The sequence below is a fragment of the Xenopus laevis genome, chromosome 6S, assembly GCF_017654675.1.
Source record: "Xenopus laevis strain J_2021 chromosome 6S, Xenopus_laevis_v10.1, whole genome shotgun sequence".
In the NCBI taxonomy this organism is placed as follows: domain Eukaryota; kingdom Metazoa; phylum Chordata; class Amphibia; order Anura; family Pipidae; genus Xenopus; species Xenopus laevis.
This window is the reverse complement of record NC_054382.1, coordinates 79,292,272-79,304,945: the sequence shown is the minus strand read 5'-3', so window position 1 is coordinate 79,304,945 and position 12,674 is coordinate 79,292,272. Positions and strand designations below refer to the sequence as shown.

The 12,674-nt window shown below is 37.7% G+C and overlaps 1 protein-coding gene across 5 annotated transcripts in view; it reads right to left on the bottom strand.

Moving 5' to 3' along the window:
• LOC108704456 (kinesin-like protein KIF13A) overlaps positions 1–12,674 on the bottom strand; it is a 118,997-nt gene that overhangs the window by 85,656 nt on the left and 20,667 nt on the right. The gene's annotated exons all lie outside the window — the stretch shown is intronic.

Genomic DNA, 12,674 nt, shown 5'->3' with positions numbered 1-12,674 from the left:
CTGACTCTGCTTAGCACTTCATGGCAAGCAGTACATTACCAGATCAAACGTGAAAGAGGCTAAATCTGGAGATACACAGTGTAAACTATTTATGCAGTCTTATGCTTAAAGTCAGATTGTGGAGTGTTTTTTTCATTATTACAATACTCAATTGTAAAGAATATGGACTGATGAAATATAAGGTTCTATGTTTATAATGCCATTTAGATCAATGTCTGGATGAAAAAATGTGTTTTCATTTGCAGCTGGTAGTATGTTGTTAAACTATAATTTCCAGCAGATATTTCTGAAACTACCCTCTCAGCAAAGCCACAACCGCCTTCAATTATTTGTTGGATGCTGGTGGGGAGGAAAGTTGTTAAATCTGGGCTGCAGGTTGACATTGCCTAAGCAAATTCTACACCTCATACATTACATGAAGGAAAGTAGCAAATTACTGTATGACAGACCTTAGAGGTGTAACCCAAGGAAATAAAGGCGATCTGTCCATTCTGCAGCTCCGAAGTTGCTGAATTAGGGATCAACTTCCGCTGTGCGGCTCGAACCGACACATCGCCATGCACCTTCTGATGTTCTGAAGATACAGGAAGTGAAGGAGAAATCGCAGGTAAGAACTACATTTATCCGACTGTCGGATGAAAACTTACCTGCGATTTCTCCTTCACTTCAGGCCCGGACTGGCAACCTGTGGGTTCTGGCAAATGCCAGAGGGGCTGCTATAAGGTGCACATAGAAAGTCAGTATTTAGTGGGCTGATAGGGGCTGTTTGGGCCTCTTTTAGGGCTGATTGGGCCTCTGTGTACCTGAAATGCCAGGGTCTATTTTAATTCTCAGTCCGGACCTGCTTCACTTCCTGTATCTTCAGAACATCCGACACGTTGCATGCATTTCGTCGCTTGGCGACATGTCGGCTCAAGGGAGTTCCTCCCTTGGAAATGCTGAGGAACAATTGAATAAAGTCAAAGTTTGGTCAGTGTTTAAGGGGCCCATTTACTAAGCTCGAGTGAAGGAATAGAAGAAAAAAAAACTTTGAATTTCGAATGTTTTTTTTGGCTACTTCGACCATCGAATTGGCTACTTCGATCTTCAAATGTGACTTCGAATCGAACAATTCGAACTAAAAAATCATTCGACTATTTGACCATTCGATAGTCTAGGTACTGTCTCTTTAAAAAAAACTTCGACCCCCTACTTTGCCACCTAAAACCTACCGAGGTGCAATGTTAGCCTATGGGGAAGGTCCCCATAGGCTTTCTAACAATTTTTAGGTCGAAGAAAAATCATTTGATCGATGGATTAAAATCCTTTGAATGGAACGTTTCGAAGGATTTAATCGTTCGATCGAACGATTTGTGGTAAATCCTTCGACTTCGACATTCGAAGTCGAAGGATTTACATTCGGCAGTCGAATATCGAGGGTTAATTAACCCTCGATATTTGGCCCTATGTAAATCTGCCCGTTAGTGTTTATACACAATTTACTAACCATGGGGCTGCCTGCACAATGAAGAGGTGTATGTGTGATGCATAACGGTGCTTGTTTCTTTTTTTCAAATTCGTGGGGCAGAGTCACAGTAGCTTCCAATTCAGTAACTCTTGACCAAATCAGTTTCTTATTGACCCATATATTCAACAAATAAAAAAGGCTTGAAGTCAAAATGAACATTTCAACTAAGCTGGATCAATCAATCAAAGATCAACCTGATTTGGCAGGTCAGCAATGAGAACGTTCTCTACAATATATTTGCCTTTTCTGCCTATAGGTCCCAGTTTTATCCTTATCGTGATTCATTCTACACAATAAAAGAAAAAAAATCTAATCCTAGTTCCAGCAAAGTAATTCTTAAACCCATAAACTAGACCTCATGCTCAGAAAAGTTGAATCTATAGACATATAACCAACCACGCCCTGATGCAGCTTTAAATATTCCTTGCCAACCATATGGACTGCAAAACATACGGGCATTTATGCAGGCTGTGAAATCTTTAAAGGAGAACTAAACCCTAAAAATGAATATGGTTAAAAATGCCATATTTTATATACTGAACTTATTGCACCAGCGTAAAGTTTCAGCTTCTCAATACCAGCAAACCAGGACTTCAAACTTGTCACTGGGGGTCAACATCTTGGAAAGTCACATGCTTAGTGGGCTCTGAGGAGCTGAAGCTGAACTGGGGGTTGTCACAAATTATCAGGCAGAAAATGAGGTTGGCCTGTAATATGAGCTGGTGCTACAAGGCTTATTATTAAATTCTGATGCTATTTGCACTGGTTTCTGTGCTGCCATGTAGTAATTATCTGTATTAATTACTAATCAGCCTTATACTGTGACATTTCTATTCTATGTGCACTGTATATTGTGAGTGGGTCCCTAAGCTCAGTAAGTGACAGCAACACAGATCATGTGCAGTGAATCAGTAGAAAAGAAGATGTGGAGCTACTGGGGCATCTTTGAAGACACAGATCTTTACTGCTAAAGGGCGGTGGTTGCTTGGGCTGGTACAGAAGCTCAAAACAAAATGTACAACATTTCTAGCTTGTTTCATTAGTTAGGCTTTAGTTCTCCTTTAAGCAACTCCAACACTCATTTCTAGAACATCACCTCCAGTGACTAATGAACTGCAAATGGAGATAAATGGAAAGCACAATGCAGGGTACCCACCACTATTAATGCTTGTTACTGGTATTCCTTGGATGCTGAGTGATTCCATCTGCATTCTCCGAATTCACATCAACCGTGTCAACATAAAGTTCAAATATGCAGGGAGTGGTAATGGGAAAATAATATACAGGGTATAGGGAAATTTGCTAACAAAATGCTTCTACTTTGCTATTCAAATAACCCATTCCTTCCCTGGTTGTCATTTTTCTTTTTGTTCAGCATGTACTGTCTGCCCTTTTGGCACAGGATTAAAAAATAAGAATTCTAGAATATGTACCGTATATATTTTTTTAGGTCTTGTACAAACGACTTGTCAGTGTGTATTTCTCTGCATGTTTTCTGGTGTTCAAAGTGGCAAACACATTTGTAAATAACTGATAACGATAAAAGTAATCATTCTAACCATCATTTACACTACACTATCTTGCTGCAAAGTCATTAGCAGGTTAGATGTAGGAAGGCTTTATGTTTATTATGCCTTTTGGAGAGTGAAGGCAGCTTAGAGGATGCTGCAATTTTCTTTTTGTAAGGGATGGTGGTGCCCCCACAACAGAAAAACTATATTTTGTATGGTTAGTGAAAATTGTCTGTTTGGCTAGCAACTAATTTCTTTTACCAAATGATTTTAAAGCATGTCATTGTGCAGCACTGTAGTACTTCATCGTTAGTTAGTGTTGCTTTAAAGGCAAGCCTTTATTTTGCAAACACAGCTTCAACATGATTAGAGGAATCTTCCCCACCCAAGTATCTGGGATTGATCCAAAATATGCTTCATTACAAGCAATGTCAAGCTGAGAGATTCCCTGAACTCTGCATAATATGCCTTGCTCTGACACAAATGGTGCTTTTATGATATTTAAATATCAACTCAGTACACAGGAAAGAGATTAGACAGTTTCATCTATATAATGTTAAATCATTAACTGATTTTATATTAACATCGGTCCTTTGTCCTTTTGGAAGGAAAGGGCAATTCATTTCTTCTGCTCTCCTTTAAAAAGTCTGTTCTGTCTAGTTTAAAAAAAAAAAAAAAATACACACTAAAAATAAACCGACTTAAGAGTTTGACAATTGTCAGGACCCAACCATAAACTATATTACAGCACTTATTCCACCTTCAAACAGTTATTTTCAGATAGTTTAGCAGAAATAAAGACTTGTTCAAATTACTTTCTATTTTCTATTTGTGATTGTTTTTCTAATACTGAAGTGTAAAGTTGAATTTTTCACCTTCTAAAGTAGCTCTGCGAGGTGGGGGGTCGCTGACTCCAACTGTTCTAAAGTGATACATTTATCTTTGGCCCTGCTGAGCAGACTCCTTGAGCTTCATTGAATGCAGCTGTTATCATTGATACAATAGTTGCTAATATTTCACATGTATCAACTAATGTAGCAACTAAATGTAGTAAATTGTTCAGAATCTGCACCTGGATCACTGAGCTGCCAGACAAACACAAGAGACAATTTCAAATTTGAAAAAACTATAAAAAAAGAAAACAACTCAACTGAAAAAAAAAGTTTTGGAAAGCGAACACCCACTTTGAAGGAACAGTAACACCAAAAAATTAAAGTGATTTAAAGTAATGAAAATATTAGGGATGCTCCGAATCCACTATTTTGGATTCAACCAAACCCCCGAATCCTTCGCAAAAGATTTGGCTGCATACCGAACCAAATCCTAATTTGCATATGCAAATTACTTCCTTGTTTTGTGCCAAAAAGTCATGCGATTTTCCTCCCCACCCCTAATTTGCATATGCAAAATTAGGATTCGGATTCGGTGCTGAAAAAGGCTGAATCCGGAACCGAATCCTGGATTTGCATATGCAAAATTAGGATTCGGTGCTGAAAAAGGCCGAATCCGGAACCGAATCCTGGATTCGGTGCATCCATAGAAAATATCATATAGTGTTGCCCTGCACTGGTAAAACTGATCTGTTTGCTTCAGAAACACAAATATAGTTCATATAAATAAGCTGCTGAATAGTAATGGTAAAAATTGGAAAAAAGTATGGCACAGTTTAATGGGGTGGTTCACCTTTAAGGTAACTTTTATTACGTTATAGAACAGCCAATTCTAAGCAACTTTTCTATTGGATTTCATTATTTATTTTTTTATAGTTTTATAGTTCTTTGCCTTTTTCTTCTGACTCTTTGCAGCTTTCAAATGGGCGCCGCTGACTCCCTTCTAAAAAACAAATGCTCTTTAAAGGACAAGTAAAGTCTAAAATAGAATAAGGCTAGAAATGCTGTGTTTTGTATACTAAACATAAACATGAACTTACTGCACCACAAAGCCTAATCAAACAAATGATTTATGCTTTCCAAGTTGGCCACAGGGGGCTGTCATCTTGTAACTTTGTTAAACATCTTTGCCTGACCCTGACCCTGCACATGCTCAGTGTGGTCTGGGCTGCTTAGGGATCGTCATAAACAAAGCTGCTTGAATGCTGCATGGCTGGTAAGTAAGGCGGGGGCTCCCCCTGTTTATAAGTATGATTGTTTCCTGCTCAGCAGTTAGGGACCATCTGACAATTCCTATCCACAGCAGTAAATGAAGGGATAATTTCACTGCATACAGTCAGGTTTCTTATAAAAACGGTACACATTTTTTAATTAAAGTATATTGGAGATAGGTTTCTTTTTCATTAAAGAAAGTAAAAATGGGATTTAATTTTTTTGCCTTTCCTTGTCCTTTAAGGCTATAAATGATCCTTCTATTCAGGCCCTCTCCTATTCATATTCCATCAAGTTCAAGGTAATATTGTATTATTAAGGTAAGAAAAGGAAATAATTTCATCAATTTCATCAATCATTTAGAATTTTTTGCTTAAAATGGATTTTATGGCTGATGGCCTTCCCTTAATTTCAGGATAAGGGATCACATACCTGTACCCACTGTGCGTATGTTCATATGTACCTGGACTGAATAAATATTCAGGTTCAAAATTTTCAGGCTCCCTAGCCAATGTTTGGTCAGGGGTCAATCCTGCTGGTTAAAAAATTGCAGATAACATTTTTTTCTCAACCAACAACACAGAGATGTATTAGTTGTCTAACTTGGCAAGACAAATGATGAATTGCAGCTTCCAACCATTCCCAGGACAGCAGAACAAAGAACCACACAGACTGTTATTGAGCCCTTTCTAAAGCAGGCAACTGAATTACAGCTATATGATTTGTATTTCAGATCTATCACCATCACAAACTGACAAAATATATCTGGCAGCTCAGAGCAGATTTGTATTTCTATACATATACGTAAGAGAAGTAGGTTATTTTTAAGCAGCAATTACACTTCATTACATTAGTGGAACACAGGCAGCTTAAAAGCTTCTAACTACTGTCTGTGTTATAATAATTATCAAGTATTTACAAAAGGTCCCAAGGTACCTCTTAGCACTTTACTAGCCATAGGACTAATATATATATAATACAAGGAAGGATAAAAAGAATCTACAGGAGCCGTGTAGGAGCTACAATTCCTGGTTACAGCTGGGTCATAGAACACAGTAACCTACACAAAGGGAACTTTCATTCAACGCGTTCCGTTGCTCCATCTTAATCCGATTAGACCTGCCCTTAGTAAGGAGTTTCTGCTACAATGCACTACACTTGGCATGTCACGGTCAACTCAGAGAAGGTGAAAAACCATCATTCAAAAGCAGTCAATTCATGTCCCTAACGAGATTCTGGGCAAGACGTGAATTGAATATGGCGTAGAGTGCTTTCACATAAAACGGCAGCTTCAGATTACAGCTCGTAACAATGTAAAGTTCAGCTATTATAAAAAAGTTAAACACAGCAAGCTTACCGAGTTTATTTTATCTCCATGACCCACCCTGTTTTGCACAAGGAAACGAGTACAATTTAAAAAATATGCCTTAAAATACTAATGGTGGTAGCATCCTGGAAATAAACAGGGTACATGTGCATGACCTCTTCCCTAAGTGGGATCTGCATGCCTTCACAAGAAATGCACACATGCTTCACTTTCACACCACTAAAGCATTTGTTTAATGCAGGATTATAGACGGATAGGGTAGCCGCATAATCACTAGATTCAATAAGCATGAACAAACCGTGGGGAAAGGCAATGTGCAGCTGGCATATTAAACCGAAAATGAGATGCTCTTTAAGAGAAAAGGCTATTTTCTATTTATTTTCTCTGATCATAACCAACTAGTGCTTGTGCACCTGGAAAATGCCACACGTGGGGGCCGATTCACTAAGGGTCGAATTTCGAAGTTAAAAATACTTCGAAATTCGACCCTCGAATTGAAATCCTTCGACTTCGAACATCGAAGTCGAAGGATTTAGCGCTAATCCTGCGATCGATCGATCGAAGGATTTTTCGTTCGATCGAACAATTAAATCCTTCGAATCGAACGATTCGAAGGATTTTAATCCAACGATCGAAGGAAAATCCTTCGATCAAAAAAAGGTTAGCAAGCCTATGGGGACCTTCCCCATAGGCTAACATTGACTTCGGTCGGTTTTATCTGCCGAAGTAGGGGGTCGAAGTTTTTTTTAAAGGGAAAGTACTTCGACTATCGAATGGTCGAATAGTCGAACGATTTTTACTTCGAATCGTTCGAATCGAAGTCGAAGGTCGTAGTCGAAGGTCGAAGTAGCCCATTCGATGGTCAAAGTACCCAAAAAATACTTCGAAATTCGAAGTATTTTTCATTTGAATCCTTCACTCGAGCTGAGTGAATCGGCCCCTAGGTAAAGCACTATGGCAGCTCCATTACCTACATATAAATAGCAACATCCATAGAAGATATTCCACTACTTTCTTCTATATAATCAAAACTAAATGAGTAGCAATTTTCAACTAAAGTATTTTAAAGAGATGTTCACCTTTAGGTTTAGTTTTAAAATGCAATGAATGGCCAGTTCTAAGCAGTTTTTTAATTGGTCTTCATTATTTATTGTTTACAGTTTTTTTAATAATTTGATTTTTTCTTCTATTTCCAGTTTTCAAACAGAGGAAAACAAATGCTCTGTAAGACTACAAATGTATTGTTATTGCTACTTCTTTTCAATTGCAAATTGTCTCAGAATATCACTCCCTACATCATACGAAAAGCTAATTCAAAGGTGAACAACTCCATTAAAACATTTATATCTCCTATTAAGATCCACCTTGGTCAGTATTGTACCTTGACTTGGGAATTTCAGTAGCTACATATTAAATGTACAGTATGTGTTAAGATAAATAGCAATAAGTGTGTGCTTAGAATTGCTACAGGTTTCTACTACCAATAGAGGCACAATATCTCTAAACTATTATAGTGCTTAGTTGCCCTATATGTTCAAGATAATTAAACTTCATATAAAGTTAATAAAAAATCAAGTTAAATGAATGCAGTCTACACTGAATATATTTTCTATGACTTACTAGAGTCCAGTGTGGTTCCCAAACTTTGCAGTAGACTAAAGAGACCCATGGTTAAACAAAAATGAACAGCTATTAAAACAAATAAAAATATTTAAAATGTCTTTTTGGGCTCTTATCAAAACAGGCAGTGACCTACATAGATAAATCTGGCTCTCTGTGATAAGTTTCAACAATAATCAGATCCTAATAGGGACCTAAGCATAACCATAGGGAAAGGGCTGCATTATAGCCAGAAAGCGGCATTCTTCATAATCATAGAGGGCAACACTATTAAACAGAGGTTCCATTGAAATTACAGTGGACTGCTTCCACTATTACATATAGAGCATTTCGTAAACCTCATTGTCCTTGAACATAAGTTAGACAACCAATTACCAATTGGCAATTGGCAAGGAGTTCCGTTTCAATGATTAAGGGATTCACTATGGCTGGCATCATCAGTGCACCTTCTCTATTGTGAACTATGCACATACTTCCCCCCACCTTTCTTGTGCATGAGGTTCAATAGAATGTACATGCTTTTGTTGGACTCTGTTTAGAGATAACCCCTTTATGACTACATGGTAGCTGCTGCTATCAAACTCAGGTGGAACAAATTCTTAACTAGAAATCAGTCTAAAAAGTAAGTGTGGTATGTACTAGAGAGGCTCAGATCTACAGCAAATACACAGATAACACACAACCCTTATCTTATCACCCTCCTAGGTGTGTGCACAGAAAATGTTTCCTGCTGCAACATAAATACGAAGAAATAAAAACTCATACTAATGCAAAGTAAAGAGGAGATAGCTAGTCTGGGAAATCTGGCAAAAATAGCTATTATATGTAGTAAGTTCAAGTTAAAATTAACTTTTAATATGGAGTCAATCTAATGCTACTTTTAATTATATATATATATATATATATATATATTTTTATATTTTGAAATGTTTACATTATATGTTTTTTCTTCAAATCTACGGGTTATGGCAAATGGGGCTATTTTTACTTAGATATACAGGTCATCTCTACAGAATCACCATTTCTGATATAGGGAGCATTTAAAAAAAGGAGTGAAAAAGAGACCATTAAATAGCATAGCAGAGGACTATTTCATACTGCAGATTTTGTTGATTATAACCAGCAGAGGATGGCAAGACCACTAAGCCAATGACCAGTTCACATTAAGAACCTCTGAAGACCTATCTGGAGTAAACCACATCTATGGACAGATGTGTTCCTCTATCAATGCAATTTTTTAACCAGCAGGATTGACCCCTGATCAAATATTGGCCAGGGAGTATGACATTTTTGAACCTGAATATTTATTCAGTCCAGGTACATAAGAACATATGCACAGCGGGTACAGGTATGTGATCCCTTATCCTGAAATTAAGGGAAGGCCAACAGCCATAAAATCCATTTTTAGCAAAAAATTCTAAATGATTGATTAAATTGATTAAATAAATTATTTCCTTTTCTTAATTGTAATAATACTATATTACCTTGAACTTGATGGTAACTAAGCAGCAAGAATCAATATTATTGACAAAACAATCCTATTGGGTTTATTAAATTATTTAGTAAACTTAAGGTATGGTGATTGAAACAAAACCTTTATTTGGAAAACCTCAGGTCACAAGTATTCTGTACAATAGATCAGTAACGTAACTAGAGGGGGGCGGGTCCTGGTGCGGGACGCGCAGCCGGGCCCCCCGCCCCCTCCGTACGTGATTTTTGGCCCGCATTTTAGTGGCACGCGAGCTGCCGGGGGGCCCTGAGGGGGTGCGGGTCCTGGCCCGCTCGCACCCCCTGCTCCCCCGGTAGTTCCGCCACTGCAATAGATCCCATACCTGGATCTACATTTCCAAATCTGGAAAATGCACAGGGGACCTTAACAGGGAGACAGAAGAGGATCTAGGTGAGCCATAGGGGAGATGGAAGACTGAGGACTGAGAGGTCCCGTATTATGTTTTATAAAAGTAGTAGCAGCCCAGCACATATATTAAACAAAATATACAAATTGCTATTATGTGGAGCTTATCCTGACATATTTTCAACCCAACTGCAGCTTTAATAAGGACAATTGTTTTCTTTTTTTATATAAAACAGCAGATAAGTGCTCAGTGCCAAATGATTGGCTCGTTTTCTTATGTATAAAAGCTCACCATCAGTTATCTCAGCTAAGTTGTACTATAGTATAATATAGTGAGCAGCAGGTAGCATTTCCAAAAACAGCAATTTCAAACAGAAGCAAGCCGTAAAAGGTAATTATGTTCACTCTGTGAATATCCAGAAGGAAAGTGTTAATTCCTTACAAAACAATAGCTCATTGCTAACAAAGGTTCCATGCAATCTCACTGTCATCGTTGCCTTCCTGAAACAAGAGAATTTCAGGAGTTTTTCTTTGAAGAGACAACTCTGCACAAACAGCTTTAAAACCATCCAGACCCAGAGGGGATGTACGGAGTATTATTCAAATCCATAGCACAGCAACAATTTTTAGACGTAATGAAAATTCACAAACCCTTACATACTGATTTGGGGGTCTGCCATACGAACATCTAACATCGATTTATCTACAATATGTTAATCATGTTATCTTATCCCCTAAAAGCAACTTCTGTTGTTATATGGCAAAATCAAACAAATGCCATCCATTGGTACGATATTCAAGCAAAAGGGAGGAAACGGAAAAGGACAAGTGCCAACCTGCTGAACACTTCAAATGTCTTTGGCAGAAGAAGCTTGAAAACACTTGGCCCTCCACATGACTGCAATGTTCAATGCATACCAAGTATAAAAAGAAGCTTTGGAATTCAGCATTAAGGAATGGGATCCATGGATTTTTTTTAGTCAACTGATTGCACCATTACATATTACTGAAGTTTAAGCCAAAACAAATGTCACAGTTGAAAGGGTGAAGCATAAAATGTTGTCGTTGCGCCACAGCATGTAACGCCCAAAGCATACTGGGTTCTGACTGGAGTCATAGGTTGACAGTGTTGATAACTGAGGGGGTAGGACAAAAGCTGGACACCCATGGAATAAATGTCAGGGATACTGGTCATTTGAGATTGTGATAGGGTCACAGCCCTCAGAAGCCTAAAACTGAGATTTATGGTTGAAGGAAACTAAGGACTTGGGTTTTACTTGCCATACTGTAACTCACCCAGATCTCAACATTGTTTGTGATAAGACTATTCTTTGAGCTCAGTGGAGACTGACCAAGCGTGTGCAATTCTTTTTTGCAAATGGACTGAAAAAGCCTGCTGAAATTAGAAGTGAGATGTAAGCCTCACACAAGCTGGTCCAACTAGAATATCAGCTTTCAGAAGATTTGCAATTAACCTAATGGCAATTTTCCACAATGGGCTCACTAGAGCGTGTGGCGCATCATGAGATCCTCAGGTACTCTAGAGTTAAAGCTCCTGTGCACTATGGTTTAAACAATGCATGTTCAAGATTCATGAGTTTATGGTGAAAGGCACTCTCTGCTCATGCCACACCAATGGAGATAGCTTCCCACCAGGAAGTCTCCTCACAAATGTAATGCTGCACTCTAAATCAACAATGACTATGTCATGCATACTTTACTACATGGGCCTCGGACATTTACTAAACCAATACCTAGTTACATCATAAAAATTAATATTTATGAAATACAAGTCTATAATAGAATACTGCAAAACTATATACAGGTATGGGACCTTTGACACCTTAAGAATACTAGAAAATCATGTAAACATTAAATAAACCCAATAGCCTGGTTTTGGTCCCAATAAGGATTAATTATAACTTAGTTGGGATCAAGTACAAGCTACTGTTTTATTACTATAGAGAAAAAGAAATTATTTTTTAAAAACTGAAATTCTTTTATTATAATGGAGTCTACGGCCTTTCCGTAATTCGGAACTTTCTGGATAACGGGTTTCCGGATAACAGATCCCATACCTGTACCTAATTTAACAGGGATGCTTGTTAGTATGTGCTTTTAACTTTGAATACCGCCTTTCTATTATCTTTCGTTCTGTGTTTTATAGTCTACATACAATACAGAGCTGCTCAGTCACTTCTCAACGTAACCTAGAATCCTCATAACCTCTGATTTTCTATTGTTTACATCAATTCCCTTAGATAAACACAAGAAAAACACAACTATACAGCATTCAAATGCAAACAAAGAACTTTATGGAAACTTATGAAAGGCACAAAAGAAAGCTACAATATGGCCTTTAAATTGGCATTAATGCCGAGACAGTACAATGGACCTACAATAAACATGAAAGAACATTTTCTTTTTCTTTTTATATTTTTAGCAAGTTTATAACTATAAAGAAAAATAAGGTATGTGAAACCATGTCTCAAATTGAAATTGCATGCTCTATGTTTTCCACATAAAGTTTTACACTGAACAGGGTATTTTTGGATTCAGCTATGAACAGCTGAATAGACTTAAGGTGGCCATACACATAGAGTTCCGCTCGTTTGGTGATGTCGCCAAAATCGTTTGTCGGCAGCTTTTAATCGGCCCGTGTATGGCAACCTTTACATCAATTATTAGGATCTTGGATTATTACAAAGTAAAACAATTTTTTTAACAAATAATAAAATGCTACAATAAAGAC